The sequence below is a fragment of the Macrobrachium rosenbergii genome, chromosome 15, assembly GCF_040412425.1.
Source record: "Macrobrachium rosenbergii isolate ZJJX-2024 chromosome 15, ASM4041242v1, whole genome shotgun sequence".
NCBI classification, from domain to species: Eukaryota; Metazoa; Arthropoda; class Malacostraca; order Decapoda; family Palaemonidae; genus Macrobrachium; species Macrobrachium rosenbergii.
Window position 1 is genome coordinate 12031898 of NC_089755.1, and position 27908 is coordinate 12059805.

The following is a 27908-nucleotide window of genomic DNA, read 5'->3' on the forward strand; positions in this document are numbered from 1 at the left end:
AATGCATTTATTGTGTGAGTGTGTTCAGTATGAAGCGTATGCCTTTTACAGCTTTTAATTTCATTTTCATTTTCGTTTATCATCATTGACAGAAGTGACCTATTGGGTCCCAGTGCTGAGCTTCTAGCCTAGACATCATTCCATCATAATCCTTCCGGGCCAGCCCTATGAGAGCTGATGGTCAGCTCAGTGGTCTGGATTAAACTATTTAATAATAATAATAATTCAGTCCAAGAGTCTCATATATAATTATATATTTGTTTGGATTAATTTTGTAGATTTTACAATGCTAAAATTTATTGGGCCTGTTAAATAGGAAAATATATCATAGCTGGGATTGGGTTTATATCCAAAGCTATATAGTGAGAACTGTGGTAGGACCATGGCTGGACTATGGATTCCCGGGGGTCTGGTTCTGGGGACAGAACTCTCTGACATTCTAGCCGGTTTGCCCATAGTGTGATTAGGGTGATTATGATAGTATTCTCGTAATACCTTCGGTCTTAGGAAGTGGGTCTGGCTTACACTTGGGCCACTCTAATCTTGTTGTGCCATCCCCTGTGGGGTCGGGTAGGGACGCGGACATTTGGGGAGTCGGCTCTCACTTGTGCCATTGGTGGAAGAATAAACTTCACGAAAGGCTGATGATGTCTTTTTAAAGTTTTCAGGTTTTATTTTTCCTTTTTTCTACCTTAAATATTTATGACAAGTAGAAATAAAGATTCAAGTACCCCTGGGCCCTTAGATGGTAGCGACTCGACACAGATGACAATTGTCTGACACATGGGCACTTAGTGGGCAGCCCATATGCCCCGGCCCCCGAGTGCTCAGATTGCAGGGTGATAATAACGGTCAGACGTATTATGTAGTGTCAAGTATGACCCACAGAGTCTATTAACTTTTAGGGAATAAATCAATAAATGAAATTTTGTCATAATCTTTTACATTTTCAGTCGTTCCAATTTTATTTGTTCATGAGAGCTGTGGTTTGATAGATGAAGATATAAAATAAATAATAATAAAAACACGAAAACGTGGCATTGTCAAAGATTTAATTTAAAATTTTTTTTTTTAAATATTACTTACGAATTTAATTTGCTTTAGTAAACATGAGTAAATGTATTTATTGTGTGTATATGTTACAGTACAAGAACGTGAGCCTACGTGGTATTTTATCGTAATTTTTCTGGCCAGACTTATAAGAGCTGAAATTCAGCTCAGTGATCTGGTTAAACTACTTTAATACTACTACTATTACTACTGTACTTAGGCGACCAATTCTACAGGAAGTATGGAAGATTTTTTCTTTTGGAATTTTCTTTGGTAAACGATTTCTCACACGCATTCAGTGTAAATTTTCTTTTCGATGATCTGCCCAAGATGGGAATGAGACATCATGGACTGAGTGTTAATTATATAATTTTTTTCCTGAGGAATGGCGAGAGTTGAACAGGGACCTCTCGATCTGCTGATCGAATGCTCTACACTGAGCTACACCCCCTTGATATTAAGTGATACATATCACTGGTGTTATTTTGTACACCATTGCCTTCTTCATTTGGTGGACTTGTATCATTATGAGCAGTATTTGTCGAAAGAATTTAATTAGCTCTCAAGACTAATGACAAAATATTCATATTAGATGACTATAAATATGTTTAAGGTACCTTGAAATTTTTTAGTTTAAAACTTTTTTGAGTAGTTTAATACTAAAGTTATTTCAAGTTTTATATAAATGCTGTTACTCACGCACACACACGTACACACACACGCACACACATAGATACAATAAGCATTATCTTACTCTAGCTCAGGGTAGTATTTTCTTATTGATGTATATATACATATATATATATATATATATATATATATATATATATATATATATATATATATATATGTGTGTGTGTGTGTGTGTCATATGTGTGATATGACTACAGTATAAGGGGAGCCCCATAGAAATGAATAAGGATATATTTCAGAAACAAATTGTCATGTCTCCTCGGGCAAATAGCAGATGAGAAAAGTTACAGAAAAGCTGTATTTATACCAAGAAGAGGAGTCCTTAGGTCCAATAAAGTCACTCTGGTTGACAATGTCTCTTTAATCTTCTTAATTATTTGTTGCAGGAAGATTTTTATCTAAAATATCTGAACTAAGGAGTGCCTCTTGAAGATTCATTCCATTTCTTTGTTTAATCAGGATGATTCCACCAACTGGCTTTTGAAACGAAAATTACTGCTGTAGAATTATACAAGACATATTCTAGTTTATTCTGTGATTATGGTTATTTATGTGGTTGAAAATAGTTGAGCTCTGTTGTGTGTACCTAAATGAACGTTTATGCTGTATTAATCTTTGGGGGAGTGATTTGCTTGTGAAGCAGACGCAAGATTGGTCATAGTCGAGGCAAGGGATTTTGTAAACTCCTGTGTCTTTGGGGAATGATTTTTGTTGGACGTTAATCAGGGATTTTGCTAAGATATTTGTGTAGGTAAAAACAAAAGGGTTAGAGTTTCTAAGTGTCTGTGTCAGTGTCTTAATCTTGTCCAGGTGTGGAATTTTTATTTTATTGTTGGTTGTGTCTCTGGTCTCGTTATTGGGGGGGATTGGTAGAAAATAGTAATACATGGAACCCAGTCTAACATTCGTCTCCTTGCAACGAACCACATGTACAGGTATCTGGTTTCATTTTGTTCGAAGACGTTGTCCAGCAGGAGCTTGAGGACAGCGTCAGCTTTGTGTGATGACGCTGTGATCTTCTTGGATCTGAAGATGGTCTCCACTCTGAAAAACCAGGCCTCTGGGTTGTGCGTCGTGAATGGAGGCAGGCGGACAGATGCTGTCTGCGGCCTTGTCATTGGTTGGGCTGGCTTTGTCGGTCATCTTGGTAAATGCACTTCCTTATAGATGATGTTAGAATGCTCTATATGTATACTATTATACACCTCACACACACACACAATATATATATATATATATATATATATATATATATATATATATATATATATATATATGTGTGTGTAAAATTGGCTCCTTATTATCAGGTTAGAGTAACTTTATTCATGTAAACTGCTTGTTTAGACTGCTTGTACCTTTCGATATATTTTAATACTTAAGATTTTTCTGCCTTGGTAGTTTTCATTAACGTAAGTTATGTTGATATTTTCCTAAAATCATATTTGTATATTTAATTGTAAGATTTAAGCTTACGTACATTTGGTGACGGATAAGAGTTCGTCATTTTGTTTTCGCCGCCTCCTCCCCCTTGTTAGTGTTTTAACGACCTCTTTTGCTGATTTTACGTTTCCTATATTTTTGAGTGACGTGGTCGAGTGTGGAAGTTTTCGTCGCAAAGGAATTGTGTTTACAGGTAACAGTTCTCATCCTTGCGCCTCCCGACGGTTTGGCTGTGAGCAGTGACTACCACTTGTTGTGCCTTTGCTGTATTGCCGGCTGCATTTGCAGGTCCTTTCGGTCACCTGCGACGACTGGAACCTGTCTTTTGGTGCTGAAACTCGTTATTGCAGGCGATTGTGTCACCTGCGACCTTACGCTTTATTTCATTCTGGCTTGGGATGACATGAAGGAGATAAGTATTTATTGTTCCCTTCTTCTGATGTCCGTCACGCCTGTATGGGAGCCCTGCGGATGAGTTAGGAGTCAAGTAGGGAGGCTTTCGCCAGGTAAGACCTCCTTTAGTTGCTATTCGTGTGGGCCCACCTTGATGACGATAATCTTAGACTGGACTCCAGGTATCATTCGTCCACTTAGCGGGGTTGGAGTGGCAGCCGAGTAAGAGTGTAATCTCTGAACATTCTCCTTTTTTTTTGTATGATTGTTTCGGTTATAGAACTCACAGGATTTTTATATATTTAGGTGTGATTACGGTAACTAGCCTGGTGTATTTTTCTGATTTTGCCTCGCTGTTATTGTTTTGGCTCTTCCAAGTCTGCTGTTAAACCTTTATTGATTTATTCCTTAATCATATTATGAATTATATCAGAGAGCCTGTTATTGTCTTTAGTGTGGTGTATATATTAATTATAGCTTTGTAAGACTAGGTAGGAATCTTAAAGGTTTTCCGTGTTTTACTCTACCATACTCTTTCTGTTTAGCATAATGGGTAGTGTTTATTTGTTGGCCGACGTATTACGCTATTGATTATTTTGACTGGTTCTGCTTATTCTATGTTAGGGTTAGTTTCTTAGATTTAGGTGTTTCTTAGCGAGGACAGGTTATTCCTTGGTATGTTTTCTGATATGTTCACCGTCCTGTTTGTTTGTACAGTGCAAGCAGTTGTTCTTGTCAATTAATATTTGATTGGTGTTTGTAATAATAAATATTGACCTTCTTTTTCCTCTTGTGTTTTGTTCACTTTGACTGGTATGCTTGAGGTATTAAAACATTGCTGCTCAGATTTCAGCAGGCTATAGAACCTGCGTTACAGCCTCACAATAAGGTTTGTAACACTTATGGATGATGTTAGAATGAAGAAGACAGTCTGTCAATGAATTTTCATAAAATGAGTGCCCATAAAATTTCCTTGAGGTCCAACCTAAAAGCTTGGACAAAGTTGTAATATAATGTATCGGTAGATTTTAAGTACTGCACTTCTTTGATAGTGAGTAAATGTAATATCCAATGACAGAGAAGTCCTATACCATTGTCAGTGGTGTTTGTACTAGTGGCGATAGCCCCCATGCAAGTGCACAAACGTAGGATACCAATAACATTGGTCCTCTTTTCTTCTTTAAGCATTTTTTCTTGTACTAAGGCGACCAATTCTTCAGGAATTATGGACGATTTTTTTCTTTGGGAATTTCTTTAGCAAAGGATTTCTTACTCCTATTCAGTGTAAATTTTCTTTTCGTTGATCTGCCCAAGGTGAGAGTGAGACACCTGTGGACTGGATGTCAGTTTTATAAATGTTTTCCAGGGGCGCCGGGATTGAACCAGGACCTCTCGATCTGCAGTCCAGATGCTCTACCACTGAGCTACACCCCTTGAATGAAGGTGATATCGCAGGTGTTATTTTTTACACCATTAAGTTCTCCATTTTGTTGGCTAGTATAATTTATGAGCAGTATTTGTCGAAGAAAAGGTTTATTTAGTTATCAAGACTAGTGACAAAATATTTATATTAGATGAATATAAAATTATATGTTTAGTACCACGAAATTTGAGTTAAACTTTTGTGTAGTTTAGTATAAAAACTTTTTGTGTAGTTTAGTATAAAAAGTTAATTTACGTTTGGTGCTGTTACTCACACACACACATACATATGAAGAGAGATACAATAAACATGTGTTTTATCTTACCTTAGTTCCAGAATTAATATATATATATTATATATATATATATATATATATATATATATATATATATATATATATATATATATATATATATATGTATACATATGTATATATATACAGATATATAACATATATATATATATAAACTGTGAAATATTTTCTGTTAAAACAGAATTCCATCAAATATATGAGAGCCCATAGACACACCAAAATGTGGATAATGTAAAGGGTATATTTCAGAGACCAAAGTGTTTCTCTCCTCAGGCAAATGGTGAATGAGAAAAAGTTACAGAAAAGCAGTGTTTATACCAAAAATCCATAGGTCAGCCGTTAATGCACCCAGTTGACATTTCACAAGCTAATCTTCTTAATCGTTGGTTGGAGGAAGATTTTATCTAATTTATCTGAACCCTAGGCACCTGATGAGAGATCCATTGCATATCTTTGTTAAATCAAGGCTGATTCCACCATCAAGCCTTTGAACTGACAATTGCTGCTATAAATTATACGAGACATATTCCAGTTTATTCTGTGGTTATGGTTATTTATGTGGTTAAAAGTATCAAAATCTGTTATCCCAACCCTAACTGTATATTCTGCTGTATTAATCTTTGGGGAGTGATTTGCCTGTGAAGGCGATGTAAGATTAGTACAATTGAGGCAAAGGATTTGTAAACTCCTGTGTCTTTGGTGACTGATTTTTGTTGGACGTTAATGAGGGATTTGGCTAGCTGTTTGGCCCCTTTGATTTGGGACCACCTTGACGTGGTGAGGGGGCTCTCAATAGTACCCATTTTAATGTTCATGAGAAGCTGCAAGTTAATTGGTAAAATATAAAAAATTAATCAATCAGTATAGTGAATTTTAAAACAAATGGTATGATTTTACTTAATTTTAATTTTAATATACCTTCTTAGTGAGTATATATTGGAAGCATGAGTTTAAATGTATTTGTGTATGAGTGTGTTCGGTATGAAAGCTGTATGCCTTTACAGCTTTTAATTTCATTTTCATTTCGTTCATTCATCATTGACAAGTGACCTATTAGGTTCCAGAGCTAGGCTTCTAGCCTAGACTTGTCACTCTATCCTAATCCTTCGGGCCAGCCCTATGAGAGCTGATAGTCAGCTCAGTGGTCTGGTTAAACTATTTTAATAATAATTAAATAAATTAAACCCAGGAATATGTTCCCGGGTTTGAGTCCAGTAGTCTCATATATATATATATATACAATTATATACTTGTTTGGATTAATGTTTGTGGAATTTTCCACTTTTGCTATAATTTATTGGACCTGTTAAATAGGAAAAGATATAGCTGGGATTGGGTTCATATCCATCAACTGCCCGATAAAGTTTGGACCTGAGAGCTATCAGAGTGATAGCTCAAAGGCGGAACTGTTCTTTATGGATGGACTATGGGTTCCAGGGGTCTGGTTCTGGGATAGAACTCTTGAGCATTCTGCAGGTTTGCCCATATTATTGTGGGATAGGGGTGGGGATGATAGTATTCCTGTAATACCTTCTGATCCTGCAAGCAGGTCTGGCTTACACTTGGGCCCTCTAATCATGTTGTACCATCTCCTGTTGGGTAAAAGTGAGAAGCGCAGACATTTGGGAGTCAGCTCTCACTTATTCTCAAATAGTGGAAAAAAACTTCATGAAAGGCTGATGATATCTTTTAAAGTTTTCAGGTTTTAATTTTCCTTTTTTTTTTTTTACCTCAAATGTTTACTTGACAGTAGAAGCAAAGATTCCGAAAGTACCCTATAGACCCCCTTGATGTTGGCAACAGACTCCAGTTTGCAATTGTCTGACACTGGCACTTTATGAGCAGCCTATGTGGCCCGACTCCCTAGTGCTCAGAGTGCAGGGTGATAATAACGGTCCAGACGTGTTATGTGGTACTCAAAGAAGTACTTGATAGCGGCAGTCAAATTTTGGGAATGAATTAATAAATGAGGAAATATTGTCCGCAAATCTTTTATATTTCCAGTTGTTCCAGTTTTGTTTATTTGCGCGAGGAGCTGTGGTTTTATTGATAAAATATAAAAATAAATAAATAATAAAAGCACTAAAACATAGCATTTGTCGAATTTATATTTAATTTTTTTTTTAAATATTACTTAACTTCTTATGAATTTTAATACCCCTTTTTAGTGTGGAAGCATAAGTAGATATATTTATCATGTGTATGTGCTACAGTATGAGAACGTGAGCCTATGTGGTATTTTATCGTAATCTTTCGGGCCAGCCTTAAGAGTGAAAGTCAGCTCAGTGGTCTGGATTCGCTTCTTCAATACTACTATACTATTGCACTGCTGTACTGAGATGACAATTCTTCAGGAAGTATGGAGGATTTTTTTCTATTTAATTTTCTTTGGCAAAGAAATTTCTTACACTCATTTGTTAATTTTCTTTTCGTTGATCTGCCCAAGATGGGAGTGAGACATCTGTGGACTGGGTGTCAATTATATAAATTTATTTTCACTAGGGGGCACCCGGGATTGAACCAGGGACCTCTCGATCTGCAGTCGAATGCTCTACCACTGAGCTACACCCCCTTGGTCTTAAAAGTGATATATATTATATCACGTTATTGTACACCATTACCTTCTCATTTAGTGGACTTGTATCTGTTTGTGAGCAGTATTTGTCGAAATAATTTAATTAGTTATCAAGACCAATGACAAAATATTCATATTAGATGACTATAAAATATATGTTTAAGATTTGCCTTGATTTTAGTTAAACTTTTTTTATTAGTTTAGTATAAAAGTTATTTTAAGTTTTATACGAATTGCTGTTACTCACACACACGTGCGCACACACACACACACAGTTACAATAAACGTGCTTATCTTACATTAGGTATAGGGTAGTATTTTCGTATTGATGATTGTGTATATATGTATGTGTATATATATGTATATATATATATATATATATATATATATATATATATATATATATATATATATATGTAACCACATGTATATATATATATATATATATATATATATATATATATATACATACATATATATATATATATATAATGTATATATATATATATATACATACATTATATATAACTGCAAAATGTTTTGTTAAAACAGAATTCCATCAAATATAAGGAGCCATAGAAATGCCAAAATATAGCATGGAAAATAGAGGTTATATTTAGAGAGACCAAACTTTCCTTGTCTCCTCTGGCAAATAGTGAGAAAAGTTACAGAAAAGCGGTATTTATACAAGAAGATCCATAGGTCAGCCGTTAAGTCACTCCGGTTGACAATTCCTCTTTAATATTCTTAATCATTATTGGAGGAAGATTTTATCTATAATATTTGAATCCCAGGTGCCTCTTGACAGATTCATTGTATTTCTTTGTTTAATCTAGGCTGATTCCACCACCTGGCTTTTGAACCGAAAATTACTGCTATAAATTATACGAGATATATTCCAGTTTATTCTGTGGTTATGGTTATTTATGTGGTTAAAAATAGTTGAGCTCTGTTGTCTGTACCTAACTGAACGTTTATGCTGTATCCATCGTTCGGGGAGTGATTTGCCTGTGAAGCAGTTGTAAGATTGGTAATAGTCGAGGCAAGGGATTTCGTAAACTCCTGTGTCTTTGGGGAATGATTTTTGTTGGGCATTAATCAGGGATTTTGCTAAGGTATTTGGGTAGGCAAAAGCAAAAGGGTTAGAGTTTCTAAGTGTCTGTGTCAACGTCTTAATCCTGTCCAGGTGTGGAATTTTTATTTTATTGTTGGGCGCGTCTTTGGTCCTGTTATGGGGGGAATGGCAGAAAATAGTAATATATGGAACCCAATCTAACATTCGTCTCATCACAATGAACCACATGTACAGGTATCTGGTTTCATTTTGTTCGAGGAGATAGTCCGGCAGGAGCTCGAGGACAGCGTCAGCTTTTGTGTGATGACGCTGTGATCTTCTTCCATCTGGTGTCCTCCACTCTGAAAAACTAGGCCTCTGGGATGTGTGTCGTGAATGGAGGCAGACGGACAGATCTGCTGTGGCACTGTCGCTGGTTGGGCTGTTTGTTGGTGGTCATCTTGGTAAATGCACTTCCTTATAGATGATGTTAGAATGCTCTATGTATATATATATATATATATATATATATATATATATATATATATATATATATATATATATATATATATATATATACTATATATACATACTGTATATATTTGTATGTGTATGTATATATATAAATAAATGCACTTCCTTATGGATGACGTTAAGAATGAAAGAATCTTAGTCTGTCAATGAATTTCCATAAATAGTGCCCATAAAATTTTCCTAGGGGTCCATCCTAAGCTTAGACAAAAAATGTAACATAATGTATCTGACAAATTTTAAGTACTGCACTTCTTTGATAGTGAGAAGAGTAAGCAATATCCAGTGACAGACAATTCCTATACTATTGTCAGTGGTGTTTGTACTAGGGGCGATAGCCCCCATGCAAGTACACAAACGAAGGATACCAATAACATAGGTCCTCTTTTCTTCTTAAAGTACAAGTATTTTTTCTTGTACTAAGGCATTAATTCAGGAGGTATGGAAAGATTTTCTTTGGAATTTCTTTGGCAAAGGATTTGTTACTCTATTCAATGTAAATTTTCTTTTCGTTGATCTGTACAAGATGGGAGTGAGACATCTGTGGACTGGGTGTCAGTTTTATAAATGTTTTCCCAGAGCAAGAGTTGAACCAGGGACCTCTCGATCTGCAGTCGAATGCTCTACCACTGAGCTACACCACCTTGATTTTAAGTGACATATATCACAGATGTTATCCTTTACACCATTAAGTTCTCCATTTAGTTGGCTAGTATCATTTATGAGCAGTATTTGTCGAAAAGGTTTATTTAGTTATCAAGACTAGTGACAAAATATTCATATTAGATGAATATAAAATTATATGTTTAAGGTACCTTGAAATTTGAGTTTAAAGTTTTTGTGTAGTTAAATTATAAAAAAGAAGTAATTTTCAAGTTTTATACAGTTGCTGTTACTCGCACACCTTTACACACATACAGAAACATTTGCTTATCTTACCTTAGTTCAGGGTAGTATTTTTCGTAATGATGTATATATATATATATATATATATATATATATATATATATATATATATATATATATATATATCGCACATTACCACAGGTGAAAAATAGGAAACGGGGTGTAGGTCCTGACCGGTTTCGACTTTATTTCCAAGTCAATGGCTTGGAAATAAAGTCGAAAACCAATCGAGATTTCCATTCTTAGTAACTTTTTCACCACTAATGTTTAATGTGTGATAAATAATCACATACAAAAGTGATAATAATCATATATATATATATATATATATATATATATATATTATATATATATATATATATATATATATATATATATATATATATATATATATATATATATATATATATATATATATATATAAGCTGTAAATATTTTCTGGTAAAACAGAAGATGCCATCAAATATAAGAGGCCCTTATAGACACACCAAAACTTGGAAAATCAAGAGCACAGATTTCCAGGGCCGAAGCTGACTCTCTCCTCAGGGAAATAGTGATTGAGAAAAAGTACAGAAAAAGCGGTATTATACCAAAAATCCATAGGTCACCCGTTAATGCACCCCAGGTTGACAATTTCTCTTTAATCTTCTTAATTGTTGGTTGGAGGAAGATTTTATCTATAATATCTGAATCCCAGGCACCTTTTGAGAGATCCATTGCTTATATTTGTTAAATCAAGGCTGATCCCACCATCTGGCTTTTGAACCGACAATTAAACCGACTATAAATTGCCTGGACATATTCCAGTTTATTCTGTGGTTATGGTTATTTATGGTTAAGGTAGCTGAGCTCTGTTGTCCGTAACTAAGTGAACATTTCTGCTGTATTAATCTTTGGGGAGTGATTTGTCTGTGAAGGCAATGTAAGATTAGTCACAGTCGAGGAAGGGATTTCGTAAACCTTTGTCTTTGGTGACCCAGTTTTTGTAGGGCGTTAATGCAGGATTTGGCTAAGGTATTTAGCCCCCTCGATTTAGGACCACACCAGCATGGTGGGGGCTCCTGAACCACAGGAATCTGTTCAGGTTTGAACCCAGAGTCTCATATATATAATTATATATATGTTGGATGAATTTTTGTGGAATTTTCCACTTTTGCTAAAATTTACTGGACCTGTTAAATAGGAAAAGATATCATAGCTGGGATTGGGTTTATATCCAAAGCTAAATAGTGAGAACTGTGGTAGGACCATGGCTGGACTATGGACTCCAGGGGGTCTGGTTCTGGGGATAGAACTCTCAGGCATTCTAGCCGGTTTGCCCATAGTGTGATTAGGGGATAGGATGATAGTATTCTCGTAATACCTTCGGTCCTAGCAAGCAGGACTGGCTTACACCTGGGCCACTCTAATCATGTTGTGCCATCCTGTGATGTCAGGTAGGGACGAGATCATTTTGGAGTAGGCGTCTCCCTTGTACCATTGGTGGAAGAATACGCTTCATGAAAGGCTAATGATATCTTTTTAAAGTTTTCAGGTTTAACTTTTGGGAATAAATCAGTAAATGAAATTTTGTCATAATCTTTTAAATTTTCAGTTGTTCCAGTTTTGTTGTTCATGAGGAGCTGTGGTTTGATAGATAAGATATAATTATAAATAAATAATAAAAGCACGAAAGCATGGCATTTGTCGAATTTAAATTTAAACTTTTTTTTTTTAAATATTAGCAAGTTCTTATGAATTTTAATATACCTTTTTAGTGTGGAAGCATGAGTAAATGTATTTGTGTGTATATATGTTACATTACAGGGGCAATGACCCTATTTAGTATTTTATTGTAGTTTTCAGGCCAGCCTTATAAGAGCTGAAAGTCAGCTCTGTGGTCTCAGTTAAACACTAATACTACTACTACTACTACTGTACTACGACGACCAATTCTTCAGGAAGTATTGAAGATTTTTTCTTTTGGAATTTTCTTTGGCAAGGATTTCTTCCACCCATTCAGTGTAAATTTTCTTTTTGTTGATCTGCCCAAGATGGGAGTGAGACATCTGTGGATAGGGTGTCAATTATATAAATTTTTTTCGGTAGGGGGCGCCCGGGATTGAACCAGGGACCTCTCAATCTGTAGTCGAATGCTCTACCACTGAGCTACACCCCCTTGATATTAAGTGATATATATCACAGGTGTTATTTTGTACACCATTACCTTCTCCATGTAGTGGACTTGAATCGTGTGAGCAGTATTTGTTGAAAGAATTTAATTGAATTATCAAGACTAGTGACAAAATATTGATATTAGATGACTATTAAAATATATGTTTAAGGTACTTTGAAATTTGAGTTAAAACTTTTTCGAGTAGTTTAGTATAAAAGTTATTTTAAGTTTTATTCGAATTGCTGTTAGTCACCACACACATAGATACAATAAACATGTAGCACACCACTTTAGCTCAGGGTAGTATTTTTTCTTATTGATGTGTATATATATATATATATATATATATATATATATATATATATATATATATATATATTATATATATATATATATATATATATATATATATATATATATATATATATATATATATGTTTCTAAAATGTTTTGTTAAAACAGAATTCCAGCAAATATAAAGGAGCCCATAGAAATGCCCAAATGTGGAAAATAAAGGCTATATTTAGAAACAAATTGTCTTGTCTCCTCGGGCAAAAAGTGAGAAAAGTTACAGAAAAGCCCATATTTATACTAGAAGATCATAGGTCAGCCGTTAATTCACTCCGTTGACAATTTTTCTTCTACTCTTAATCAGTTATTGGAGGTAGATTTTATCTATAATATTTGAATCCCAGGTGCCTCTTGACAGATTCATTGCATTTCTTTGTTTAATCAAGGCTGATTCCACCACCTGGCTTTTGAACCGAAAATTACTGCTATAAATTATACAAGACATATTCCAGTTTATTCTGTGGTTATTGTTTTTTATGTGGTTGAAAATAGCCGAGGTCTGTTGTCCATACCTAACTGAACGTTTATGTTGTATTGATATTTGGGGGAGTGATTTGCCTGTGAAGCAGATGTAAGTTTGGTCATAGTCGAGGCAAGGGATTTCGTAAACTCCTGTGTCTTTGGGGAATGATTTTTGTTGCACGTTAATTAGGGAATTTGCTAAGGTATTTGGTTAGGTAAAAGTAAAAGGGTTAGAGTTTCTCAGTGTCTGTGTCAGTGTCTTAATCCTGTCGAGGTGTGGAATTTTTATTTTATTGTTTGGCGCGTCTTTGGTCATGTTATGGGGGGAATGGTAGAAAATAATAATATATGGAACCCAATCTAACATTCGTCTCATCACAACGAACCACATGTACAGGTATTTTGGTTTCATTTTGTTCGAGGACGTTGTCCGGCAGGAGCTCGAGACGGCGTCAGCTTTGTGTGATGACACTGTGATCTTCTTTCCCTCTGAAGGTGTCCTCCATAAAGCAGGCCTCTGGGATGTGTGTCGTGAATGGAGCGAGCGGACAGATCTGCTGCGGCATTGTCGCTAATTGACTATTCATTCGTTCATCTTAGTAAAATGCATTTCCTTATAGATGATGTTAGAGATATATATATATATACATATATATATATATATATATATATATATATATATATATATATATATATATATATATATATATATATATATATATATATATATAAATATATGTATATATAAATATATAGCTGTATATATATATATAATGTAAATGCACTTTCCTTATGGATGATGTTAGAGTGAATAAGAATCTTAGTGTCAATGAATTTCCATAAAATAGTGCTCATAAAATTTCCTTAAGGGTCCATCCCTAACCTTGGACAAAGATGTAATATAATATATATGCCGGATTTTAAGTACTGGGCTTCTTTGATAGTGAGTAGAGTAAGCAATATCCAGTGACAGAAGTCACATACTGTGCCAGTGAATTATTAGCACTAGGGACGATAGCCCCCATGCCAATAACGTAGGTCCTCTTTTCTTCTTAAAGTGCAAAGTATTTTCTTGTACTAGGCGACAATTCCAGGAGGTATGGAACATTTTTCTTTTGGAATTTCTTTGGCAGAGATTTCTTACTCCTATTCGGTCATGTAAATTTCCTTTTCGTTGATCTGCCGAAGATGGAGTGAGACATCTGTCGACATGGTGTCAGTTTTATAAATGTTTTCAGGGAGCGCCGGGATTGAACCAGGGACCTCGATCTGCAGTCGAATGCTCTACCACTGAGCTACACCCTTTATATAATTAAAATTTATCACAGGTGTTATATTTTACACCATTTATTTTCATTCGTCGGCTAGTATCATTTTATGGATAGTATTTGTCGAAAGGTTTATTTAGTTATCAAGACTAGTGACAAACATTCATATTAGATGAATATAAAATTATATGTTTAAGGTACCATGAAACTTGAGTTAAACTTTTTTGGAGTAGTTTAATATAAAAGATATTTTAAGTTTTATACCGATTGCTGTTACTCACACACACACACACACACACACACACACACACACACACACACACACACACACACACATACATATATATATATATATATATATATATATATATATATATATATATATATATATATATATATATAAAACTGTGAAATATTTTCTGTTGAAACGGATTTGTAAATATGAGGATCCCATAGACACACCAAAACGTGGAAAATAAAGGCAGCTTTCAGAGGCCAAACTGACTCTCATCAGGCAAATAGTAATTGAAAAAGTTACAGAAAAATTAATTATTTATGCCAAAAGATCCATAGGTCAGCCGTTAATGCACCCCGGTTGACAATTTCTCTTTAATCTTCTTACTTGTCGGTTGGGGAAGATTTTATCTATGATATCTGAATCCCCAGGCATACGAAGATCCATTCCATATCTTTGTTGATAAGCTGATCCACCATCTGGCTTTTAGACCGACAATTAAACCGACTATGAATTATACAGAAACATATTCCAGTTTATTCTGTGGTAACGGTTATTTATGTGGTTAAAAATGCTTGAAACTCTGTTGTCATAACTAACTGAACGTTTATGCCATTAATCTTTGGGAGTGATTTGCCTGTGAAGGCAGTATAAGATTGGTCACAGTCGAGGAAGGGATTTCGTAAACTTCTGTCTTTGGGGACTGATTTTTGTAGGGCGTTAATGAGGGATTTGGCTAAGGTATTTGGCACCCTCGAATTGGGACCACCTTGACGTGGTGAGGGGGCTCTTGAACCACAGGAATCTGTTCCCGGGTTTGAGTCCAAGAGTCTCATATATATAATTTTATATTTGTTTGGATTGATTTTTGTGGAATTTTCCCCTAATACTAATATTTATTGGGCCTGTTAAATAGGAAAAGATATCATAAGCTGGGATTGGGTTTTATATCAAAGGTAAATAGTGAGAACTGTGGTAGGACCATGGCTGGAGTATGGATTCAGGGTCTGGTTCTGGGGACAAGGGCTCTCTGGCATTCTAGCCGGTTTTGCCCATAGTGTGATTAGGGTGAGGATGATGGTATTCTCGTAATACCTTCCAGTCCTAGCAAGTGGGTGTAAGCTTGTGATACTCTAATCATGTTGTGCCATCCTGTGATGTCAGGTGGGACGAGATCATTTGGGAGCCGGCTCTCCCTTGTGCCATTGGTGGAAGAATAAACTTCATGAAAGGCTGATGATGTCTTTTTGATTTTTCCTTTTTACCTTAAATATTTATGACAAGCGAAATAAAGATTCAAGTACCCCTGGTCCCTTAGATGGTAGCGACTCGACACAGTTGACAATTGTCTGACTCAGATTGCAGGGTGATAACGGTCAGACGTGTTATGTGGTGTCAAAGTGACCAACGGCGACTTTTAACTTTTGGGAATAAATCAATAAATGAAATTTTGTCATAATCTCTTACATTTTCAGTCGTTCCAATTTTGTTGTTCATGAGGAGCTGTGGTTTGATAGATGAGATATAAAAATAAATAAATAAAAGCACGAAAACATGGCATTTGTCGAATTTAATTTAAAAATTTTTTTTTTTTTTAAATCTTACTTCTTATGAATTTAATATGCTTTTTTTTAGTATGGATGGATGAGTAAATGTATTTATTGTGTGTAGATGTTACAGTACAAGAACGTGAGCCTATGTGGTACTTTATCGTAATTTTTCGGGCTAGACTTATAAGGCTGGAAATTCCAGCTCAGTGGACTTCTCACGCATTTGAGTGTAAATTTTCTTTTCGATGATGCCCAAGATAGGAGTGAGACATCTGTGGACTAGGTGTCAATTATAGAATCTTTTTCCTTAGGGCGGCCGGGATTGAACCAGGACCTCTCGATCTGCAGTCGTCTGCTCTCCACTGAGCTACACCCCATAATACTGGTGGTATATGCCCCAGGTGTTATTTTTACACCATTGCCTTCTTCATTTGGTGGACTTGTATCATTTGAGCAGTATTTGTCAGAGAATTTAATTAGTTATCCAAGACTAATGACAAAATATTCATAGATGACTATAGAATATATGTGTAAGTACCTTGAAATTTGAGTTAAAACTTTTTGATAAGTTTAGTATAAAATTTATTTTAAGTTTTATACAGTGCTGTTACCCACACTTACACACACACACACACACACACACACAGACATAGATACATATATATATATATATATATATATATATATATATATATATATATATATATATACATATATATATATATGTATATATATATATATATATATAATATATATATATATATATATATATATATATATATATATATATATATATGTGTGTGTGTGTGTGTGTGTGTGTGTGTGCGCGCGTGTGTGTATGACTTGAAATATAAGGAGCCCATAGAAATGCCAAAATGTGGAAAATAAGGCTATATTTCAGAAACCAAATTGTGTATATTCTCAGGCGGAAATGGCAGATGCAGTTACAGAAGAAGCCGTGTTATACTGAAGATTCATAGGTCCAGCCGTTAAGTCACTCCGGTTGACAATATCTTTAATCTTCTTGGTGTTATTTGTTGCAGGAAGATTTTATCAAAATATCACAGCCCCAGGTGCCTCTTGAGAGATTCATTTACATTTCTTTGTTTAATCAAGGTTGATTCCACCAACTGGCTTTTGAAACGAAAATTACTGCTATAAATTATACAAGACATATTCTAATTTATGCTGTGGTTGTAGTTATTGTATGAGTTGAAAATAGTTAGGCTCTGTTGTGTGTACCTAAATGAACGTTTATGCTGTATTAATCTTTGGGGGAGTGATTTGCTTGTGAAGCAGATGCAAGATTGGTCATAACCGAGGCAAGGGATTTCGTAAACTCCTGTGTCTTTGGGGAATGATTTTTGTTGGACGTTAATCAGGAATTTTGCTAAGATATTTGGGTAGGTGACAAAGGTTAGGTTTTTAAGTGTGTGTGTCAGTGTCTTAATCTTGTCAGGTGGAATTTTATTTTATTGTTGGTCGTGTCTCTGGTCTCGTTATTGGGGGGATTGGTTGAAAATAGTAATACATGGAACCCAATCTAACATTCGTCTCCTTGCAACGAACCACATGGAGTATCTGGTTTCACATTTTGTTCGAAGACGTTTGTTGTCAGCCCAGGAGCTCGAGGACGGCGCGTCAGCTTTGTGTGATGACGCTGTGACCTTCTTCCATCTGGTGTCCTCCACTCCTGAAAAACAGAGCCTCTGGGATGTGCGTCGTGAGTGGAGGCAGGCGGACAGATCTGCTGCGGCATTGTCGCTGGTTGGGCTGTTTGTTGGTGGTCATCTTGGTAAATGCACTTCCTTATAGATGATGTTAGAATGCTCTATATGTATACTGTATATACACACACAAACACACACACACACATATATATATATATAAATAATGTAAATTGTATTCCTTATGGATGATGTTAGAATGTAGAAGAATCTTAGTCTTTCAATGAATTTCCATATAATAGTGCCGATAAAATTTCCTTAGGGATCCAACCCTAAGCTTGGACAAAGATGTAATATAATGTATCTGACAGATTTTAAGTACTGCTCTTTTTTGAAAGTGAGTAGAGTAAGCAATATCCAGTGACAGAGAAGTCGTATACTATTGTCAGTGGTGTTTGTACTAGGGGGGATAGCCCCCATGCAAGTGCACAAACGTAGGATACCAATACCATTGGTCCTCTTTTCTTCTTAAAGTATTTTTTCTTGTACTAAGGCGACCAATTTTTCAGGAAGTATGAAAGATTTTTTCTTTTTGGAATTTCTTTGGCAAAGTTTCTTACTCCTACTCAGTAGCAAATTTTATTTTCGTTGATCTGCCGAAGATGGGGTGAGACATCTGTGGACTGGATGTCTGTTTTATAAATGTTTCCAGGGGCGCCGGGATTGAACCAGGGACCTCTCGATCTGCAGTCGAATGCTCTATCACTGAGCTACACCCCCATGATATTATGTGATATATATCACAGGTGTTATTTTTTACACCATTAACTTCTCCATTTAGTTGGCTAGTATCATTTATGAGCAGTATTTGTCAGGTTTATTTAGTTATGAAGACTAGTGACAAGAACATTCATATTAGGTGGATATAAAAATTATATGTTTAAAGGTACCTTGAAATTTGAGTTAAAGTTTTATGTGGATTCAGTATAAAAGTAATTTTAGAAGTTTTATACGAATTGCTGTTACTCACACACACACACACAGATACAATAAACATGTGCTTATCTTACCTTGGATTTCCAGGGTAGTATTTTCCTTAGTGATGTGTATATATATATATATATATATATATATATATATATATATATATATATATATATATATATATATATATATATATATATATAAAAGCTGTAAATATTTTCTGGTAAAACAGAATGCCATCAAATATAAGGGGGTATAAACACGCCAAACAACGTGGAACATAAAGGCAGTTCAGAGACCAAACCAGCTCTCTCCTCAGGAAATAGTGATTGAAAAGGTACAGAAAAGCGGTATTTATGCAAAATCTATAGGTCAGCCGTTAATGCACCCCGGTTGACAATTTCTCTTTAATCTTCTTAATTGTTGGTTGGAGGAAGATTTTATCTAATATCTGAATCCCAGGCACCTTTTGAGAGACCCATTTGCATATATTTATTTAAATCAAGGGGCTGATCCCACCATCGGCTTTTGAACCGACAATTAAACCGACTATAAATTATACGAGACATATTCAGTTTATTCTGTGGTTATGGTTATTTATGTGGTTAAAATTTAGCTGGAAACTCTGTTGTCCGTAACTAAAGTAATTTTATGCTGTATTAATCTTTGGGGTGATTTGTCTGTGAAGGCGATGTAAGATTGGTTGCAGTCGAGGGAAGGATTTGTAAACCTTTGTCTTTGGTGACTGATTTTTGTAGGGCGTTAATGCGGGATTTGGCTAAGGTATTTGGCCCCCTCGATTTAGGACCACCTTGACTTGGTGAGGGGGGCTCTTGAACCCCAGGAATCCGTTCCCGGGTTTGAGTCCAAGGTCTCGCATATATAGTGCATATATGTTTGGATGAATTTTGTGGAATTTTCCACTTTTGCTAAAAATTTATTGGACCTGTTAAATAGGAAAATATCATAGCGGGATTGTTTTTATCCCAAAGCTAAATAGTGAGAACTGTGGTAGGACCATGGCTGGACTATGGACTCAGGGTGTCTGGTTCTGGGGATAGAACTCTCAGGCATTCTAGCCGGTTTGCTATAATGTGAATAGGGTGAGGATGACAGTATTCTCGTAATACCTTCAGTCTAAAACTGGGACAGAAACACACTCCAGGCCCTCTAATCATGTTGTGCCATCCTGTGATGTCAGGTAGGGACAGGAATCATTTGGAGTTGCTCCCTTTTGGCATTGGCGGAAGAATAAACTTCATGAAAGGCTAATGATATCTTTTTAAAGTTTTCCAAGGTTTAACTTTTGGGAATAAATCAATAAATGAAATTTTGTCATAATCTTTTAAATTTTCAGTCGTTCCAGGTTTACATTGTTCATGCACGAAAACATAGTATTTGTCAAATTTAAATTTAAACTTTTTTTTTTTTTAGATATTACTTAAGTTCTTAAGAATTTTAATATGCCTTTTTAGTGTGGAAGCATGAGTAAATGTATTTATTGTGTGTATGTGTTATCGTACGAGGACGTGAGCCTATGTGGTATTTTATCGTAATTTTTCGGGCCAGCCTTATAAGGCTGAAAGTCAGCTCAGTGGTCTGGTAAACTACTTTTAATACTACTACTACTACTGTACTAAGACGACCAATTCTTCAGGAAGTGTGGAAGATTTTTTGGGGGAATTTTCTTTGGTAAAAGATTTTTTCCACCCATTCAGTGTAAATTTTCTTTTTGTTGATCTGCCCAAGATGGGAGTGAGACATCTGTGGACAAGGGTGTCAAATATATGAATTTTTTCGGTAGGGGCACCTAGTTGAACCAGGGACCTCTCGATCTGCAGTCAGATATCTACCACTGACCTATACCCCCTTAATTTTAAAGTGATATATATCACAGGTGTTATTTTATTACACCATTACCTTCTCCAATTATTGGACTTGTATCATTGTGAGCAGTGTTTGTTGAAAGAATTTAATTAATTATCAAGACTAATAAAGTATTGATAGATGACTATTAAAATATATGTTTAAGGTACTTTGAGATTTGAGTTAAAACTTTTCAGTAGTTTAGTATAAAAGTTCTTTTAAGTTTTATGCAATTGCTGTTACTCACACACACTCGCTCACACACACACACATAAGACAATAAACATGTGCTTACCTTACATTAGCAAGCTCCAGGAGTAGTATTTGTTAAAACAGAATTCAGCAAATATAAAGGAGCCATAGAAATGCCAAAATGTGGAAAATAAGGCTATGTTCAGAAACCAAATTGTCTTGTCTCCTCCGGGCAAATAGTGAGAAAATTTACAGAAAAGACCATATTTATACCAGAAGATCCATGGGTCGGCCGTTAAGTCCTCGGTTGACACTTTCTCTTTAATCTTCTTAATCAGTTGTTGGAGGAAGATTTTATCTATAATATTTGAATCCCAGGTGCCTCTTGAGAGATTCATTGCATTTCTTTGTTTAATCAAGGCTGATTCCACCACCTGGCTTTTGAACCGAAAATTACTGCTATAAATTATACAAGACATATTCCAGTTTATTCTGTAGTTATTGTTGTGTGTAGTTTAAGAAAATAGCTGAGGTCTGTTGTCCATACCCTAACTGAACGATTTATGCTGTATTAATATTTGAAATTGATTTGCCTGTAAAGCAGATGTAAGTTTGGTCATAGCAAACGCAGGAGATTTCGTAAACTCCTGTGTCCTTGGGAGGAATGATTTTTGTTGGACGTTAATCAGGGGAATTTGCTAAGGTATTTGGTTAGGTAAAAGTAAAAGTTAAGAGTTTCTCAGTGTCTCTGTGTCGATGTCTTAATCCTGTCGAGGTGTGGAATTTTTATTTTATTGTTTGGCGCGTCTTTGGTCATGTTATGGAGATGGTAGAAATAGTATATAGGACCCAATCTAAAATTCGTCTCATCACAACGAGCCATTTGTACAGGTATCTGGTTTCATTTTGTTCGAGGACGTTGTCAGCTTGGAGCTCGAGGACGGCCGTCGGCACAATGAGCCACTGTTGGTGTGTTCTGATCTGTTCCATCTGGTGTCCTCCTCTCTGAAAAACCAGGCCTCTGGGATGTGTGTGTTGAATGGAGGCAGGCGGACAGATCTGCTGCGGCATTGTCGCTGGTTGGGCTGTTTGTTGAGTGGTCATCTTGGTAAATTCATTTCCTTATAGATGATGTTAGAGATATCTATATATATATATATATATATATATATATATATATATATATATATATATATATATATATATATATATATATATATATATATGTGTGTGTGTGTGTGTGTGTGTGTGTGTGTGTGTGTGTGGCTGTATAGATATATTTATATATATATATATGTATATAATATATGTATGTACTATATATATAATGTAAATGCACTTCTTATGGATGATGTTAGAATGAAGAATCTTGAGTGTCAATGAATTTCCATAAAATAGTGCTCATAGAATTTCCTTAGGGGTCCATCCCTAACTTTGGACAAATATGTAATATAAATGTATATGCCGGATTTTAAGTACTGCGCTTCTTTGATAGTGAGTAGAGTGGCAATATCCAGTGACAGAGAAGTTCTATACTATTGCCAGTGAATTGTTACTTTCAGGACGATATTCATGCCAATAACGTAGGTCCTCTTTTCTTCTTAAGTGCAAGTATTTTTTCTTGTACTAAGGCGACCCAATTCAGGAAGGTATGGAAGGATTTTTCTTTTGGAAATACTTTGAGTTTGTGCTCCCTATTCAAATTCTTAAATTTTCTTTCGTTGATCTGCCGAAGATGGGGTGAGACATCTGTGGACTGGAGTGTCAGTTTATAAGTAATGTTTTCCCAGGGGCGCCGAAGTTGAACCAGGGACGCCTCGATCTGGTAGAAATTACCCTTGAAATTGAAAAATGACACCTGTTATACTGCTGAAGAAAGAGTCTTCAAGGAGTTTTCAGAGAATCTTGGGTGAGGATTTTGGCGCCAATACAAAGACTGTATCATTTTCTCAAACTAGAGCATAGTGATTCATGTAATAATGGCCACCTCCGGCGATTCCAGAGGAAATCTTTGCTAAGGGGTCCTTTTTTGGGTTTGTTTGTGGGGCCCAAGGGTCCAATTCAGCCAGGACCCTTGTTATAATGCTGAAGAAAGAATCTTCAAGGAGTCTTCAGGGATTCTTCGGTGAGGATTTTGGCGCCAATACGAAGACTATCATTTTCTCAAACTAGAGCATAGTCATTCATGTAATGATGGCCACCTCCGGCGATTCCAGAGGAAATCTTTGCTAAGGGGTCCTTTTTGGGTTTGTTTGTGGGGCCCAGGGGTCCAATTCAGCTGACCCTTGTTATACTGCTGAAGAAAGAATCTTCAAGGAGTCTTCAGGGATTCTTCGGTGAGGATTTTGGCGCCAATACGAAGACTATCATTTTCTCAAACTAGAGCATAGTCATTCATGTAATGATGGCCACCTCCGGCGATTCCGGAGGAAGTCTTTGCTAAGGGGTCCTTTTGTGGGTTTGTTTGTGGGGCCCAGGGGTCCAATTCAGCCGGGACCCTTGTTATACTGCTGAAGAAAGAATCTTCAAGGAGTCTTCAGGGATTCTTCGGTGAAGATTTTGGCGCCCATACGAAGACTATCATTTTCTCAAACTAGAGCATAGTCATTCATGTAATGATGGCCACCTCCGGCGATTCCGGAGAAATCTTTGCTAAGGGGTCGTTTTTGGGGTTTGTTTGTGATCCCAGGGGTCCAATTCAGCCAGGACCCTTGTTATACTGCTGAAGAAAGAATCTTCAAGGAGTCTTCAGGGATTCTTCATAAGAAGATTTTGGCGCCAATACGAAGACTGTCATTTTCTCAAACTAGAGCATAGTCATTCATGTAATGATGGCCACCTCCGGCGATTCCGGAGGAAATCTTTGGTAAGGGGTCCTTTTTTCGGTTTGTTTGTGTGGCCCAGGGGTCCAATTCAGCCGGGACCCTTGTTATACTGCTGAAGAAAGAATCTTCAAGGAGTCTTCAGGGATTCTTCGGTGAAGATTTTGGCGCCAATACGAAGACTATCATTTTCTCAAACTAGAGCATAGTCATTCATGTAATGATGGCCACCTTCGGCGATCCCGGAGGAAATCTTTGCTAAGGGGTCCTTTTTTGGGTTTGTTTGTGGGGCCCAGGGGTCCAATTCAGCCGGGACCCTTGCGTGGTGAAGGTGGCATATTCTAAACCTAGAGTGTAAAAGAAAAGAAAAAAAAAAAAGTTTGTGGGGCCCAGGGGTCCAATTTAGCCGGGACCCTTGCGTGGCGAAGGTGGCATATTCTAAACCTAGAGTGTAAAAGAAAGAAAGAAAAAAAAAAGTCCAGCCTCAAAAAATAGAAATTTCAAAATTTTCGACCTAACTAACCCTTGTTAGTACAGTTCTATTAATTTTGGGGATGCAAAATTTTTTTGGCCGATATTTCCAGTTTCCAAAAATCGATGAATGGAAATTCAGTCTTGCATAATTCTAAAATGACTCTTAGCTACGGGGCCTCAAAGTCGATTTTTTAGTTTATACAATAAAAATTCAGGCATCCAAAACTCAGCAAGGCCTGAACGTATTGTTGTTTTGTATGAATTTTTTTAATAGAACGGATCAAAATAAATGGGCTCTAATTGGATCCTCATGTCCGTGGCAGGGTTCCCTCTCGGCTATGGGACCTCAAAGTTGGTGTTTTTTGTTAATTTTACATATGAACCTTGCAATTTCAAAATGACACCTGCATTACTTACAAGGTTACAGGAACCTTGAAACTGAAAAATGACACATGGAATACTACAACAGAGTGCCAATGATGAAAGGCTACCAGCTATATTAATGGTAGAAATTACCCTTGAAATTGAAAAATGACACCTGTTATACTGCTTAAGAAAGAGTCTTGAAGGAGTCTTCAGGGAGTCTTGGGTGAGGATTTTGGCGCCAATACAAAGACTGTATCATTTTCTCAAACTAGAGCATAGTCATTCATGTAATGATGGCCACCTCCGGCGATTCCGGAGGAAATCTTTGCTAAGGGGTCCTTTTTTGGGTTTGTTTGCGGGGCCCAGGGGTCCAATTCAGCCGGGACCCTTGCGTGGTGAAGGTGGCATATTCTAAACCTAGAGTGTAAAAAAAAAAAAAAAAAAATAAGTCCAGTCTCAAGAAATAGAACTTTCAAAATTTTCGACCTAACTAACCCTTGTTAGTACAGTTCTATTAATTTTGGGGATGCAAAATTTTTTTTGGCCTATATTTCCAGTTTCCAAAAATTGATGAATGGAAATTCAGACTTGTATAATTCTAAAATGACTCTTAGCTACGGGGCTTCAAAGTCGATTTTTTAGTTTATACAATAAAAATTCAGGCATCCAAAACTCAGCAAGGCCTGAACGTATTGATGTTTTGTATGAATTTTTTTAATAGAACGGATCAAAATAAAGGGGCTCTAATTGGAGCCTCATGTCCGTGGCAGGGTTCCCTCTCGGCTATGGGACCTAAAAGTTGGTGTTTTTTGTTAATTTTACATATGAACCTTGCAATTTCAAAATGACACCTGCATTACTTACAAGGTTACAGGAACCTTGAAACTGAAAAATGACACATGGAATACTACAACAGAGTGTCAATGATGAAAGGCTACCAGCTTATATTAATGGTAGAAATTACCCTTGAAATTGAAAAATGACACCTGTTATACTGCTGAAGAAAGAGTCTTCAAGGAGTTTTCAGAGAATCTTGGGTGAGGATTTTGGCGCCAATACAAAGACTGTATCATTTTCTCAAACTAGAGCATAGTGATTCATGTAATAATGGCCACCTCCACCTTATTCTGCTGGAGGAAATCTTTGCTAAGGGGTCCTTTTGGGTTTGTTTGGTAATGATGGCCCAGGGGGAAATCTTTGCACCCAGGGTCCAGCCAGGACCCTTGTTATACTGCTGAAGAAAGAATCTTCAAGGAGTCTTCAGGGATTCTTCGGTGAGGATTTTGGCGCCAATACGAAGACTATCATTTTCTCAAACTAGAGCATAGTCATTCATGTAATGATGGCCACCTCCGGCGATTCCGGAGGAAATCTTTGGTAAGGGGTCCTTTTTGGGTTTGTTTGTGGGGCCCAAGGGTCCAATTCAGCCGGGACCCTTGTTATACTGCTGAAGAAAGAATCTTCAAGGAGTCTTCAGGGATTCTTCGGTGAGGATTTTGGCGCCAATACGAAGACTATCATTTTCTCAAACTAGAGCATAGTCATTCATGTAATGATGGCCACCTCCGGCGATTCCGGAGGAAGTCTTTGCTAAGGGTCCTTTTTGGGTTTGTTTGTGGGGCCCAGGGGTCCAATTCAGCCAGGACCCTTTGTTATACTGCTGAAGAAAGAATCTTCAAGGAGTCTTCAGGGATTCTTCGGTGAAGATTTTGGCGCCCATACGAAGACTATCATTTTCTCAAACTAGAGCATAGTCATTCATGTAATGATGGCCACCTCTGGCGATTCCGGAGGAAATCTTTGGTAAGGGGTCCTTTTTTGGGTTTGTTTGTGGGGCCCAGGGGTCCAATTCAGCCGGGACCCTTGTTATACTTCTTTATCTCAGACCCAGAGAAAATAACGCTGCCTGAATTTGAGGGTCATCTAAGATTTCCTCAGGTAAAGGAATTTCATAACATTTTTGACTGTGCATTCATCTGTATCAATATATTTTTCTTTTTTTTATTATGGTGGAGCACAGAGAAGGGCATAAAGAGCTTGATTTTTTAATAGATAACGCCCCTTCAGTGATGGGGACATACCCCTTGAAAACAGAAAGATTAAAAGGATATTGGAAACACAGAAGACACCTGACAATTCCAAATTCAACCAGCTGAAAGGAATTCCACCCTCATTATTGCTATGTGTATGCATTATGGAGGAAGAGTCTTTGAAACATATATATTGTTAAGAATAAACATTCCTCCCTCCCTTGTATAGTAATTTCAGCAATCAAATTCGAATTAATATTTTGTTCCTCTGTCTTTCGAATCGGCGTCTCGGGGAAAACCGCGCTTTTGAACCAGTACACGATCGTTAGGCGTCAGTATTCCTCACCTACACCCCTTAAGAATCGTATGATGCGAAAACAATACTCACAACCCCGTCTCCCCCCATCGCCTGAGCGGGAGTAGCAATTAGGGATTAGGAAGGGCAGAAGGGCATTTAAGGGCTTGTGGAACAGGTAAGCTTTGCTTCTATAGTATAGGCATAATAGGATAAGTGTGCTTTTCCCATACCCTCCTTGCTGGCTTTCTTGGCTTGCTTGCAGGTACAACTGGACCCCCCCCCACCGCCGAATGCGCTGTTTGCCAAAAAGCAGAGAGAGAACTCCCTGACCTCATCTCGAGCGGATGCTCCTTTCTCCGCTGGTGTGGCGATCGTCGACGACAGCCAATTCGATTTTAGGCGCCTATAACAATCTGAACAGGTTCGTAAGTTGCAAGTAGTCATTTAGCCAGCCCTGTCCCTTGTACTACACTCCTTAATTTCCCTCTCTTTTTAACTTTTAACCTATTCCTCCACGAACAATCTTCCCTTTGTCCAAATCTTGCCTGTATCCCCTGCCTTGCCATTTACGTACTTTGAATTCGAGTAACGATCCCGATAAACAATCATTTATCCCTCCACCAGTGCAATCTAAGGGCTATTTCAGTTGTTTAACTCAACGGTAACCAAGCGGTAGTTAACTTTGGGCGCGTATAATTACGTGTCCATTGTTAACGCACTCGCGACTTCGAGACCCAAATCATATTTACGGGATTTCATCAAAAGCACCTTCTAGGATAATTTATGTGTTGCATTTAAGAAAGTGTTGTG

At 36.6% G+C, this 27908-nt stretch overlaps 3 non-coding genes across 3 annotated transcripts; all 3 read right to left on the minus strand.

Annotated features, from left to right (window-relative positions):
* Positions 1 to 7812: 7812 nt before the first annotated feature.
* TRNAC-GCA (transfer RNA cysteine (anticodon GCA)) lies at positions 7813 to 7884 on the minus strand. Its single transcript has one exon. It is a non-coding gene; the product is annotated as a tRNA-Cys (tRNA).
* Positions 7885 to 12464: 4580 nt separating this feature from the next.
* On the minus strand, positions 12465 to 12536 carry TRNAC-ACA (transfer RNA cysteine (anticodon ACA)). The gene has a single exon. It is a non-coding gene; the product is annotated as a tRNA-Cys (tRNA).
* Positions 12537 to 18775: 6239 nt separating this feature from the next.
* Positions 18776 to 18846, minus strand: TRNAC-GCA (transfer RNA cysteine (anticodon GCA)). The gene has a single exon. It is a non-coding gene; the product is annotated as a tRNA-Cys (tRNA).
* Positions 18847 to 27908: the final 9062 nt, after the last annotated feature.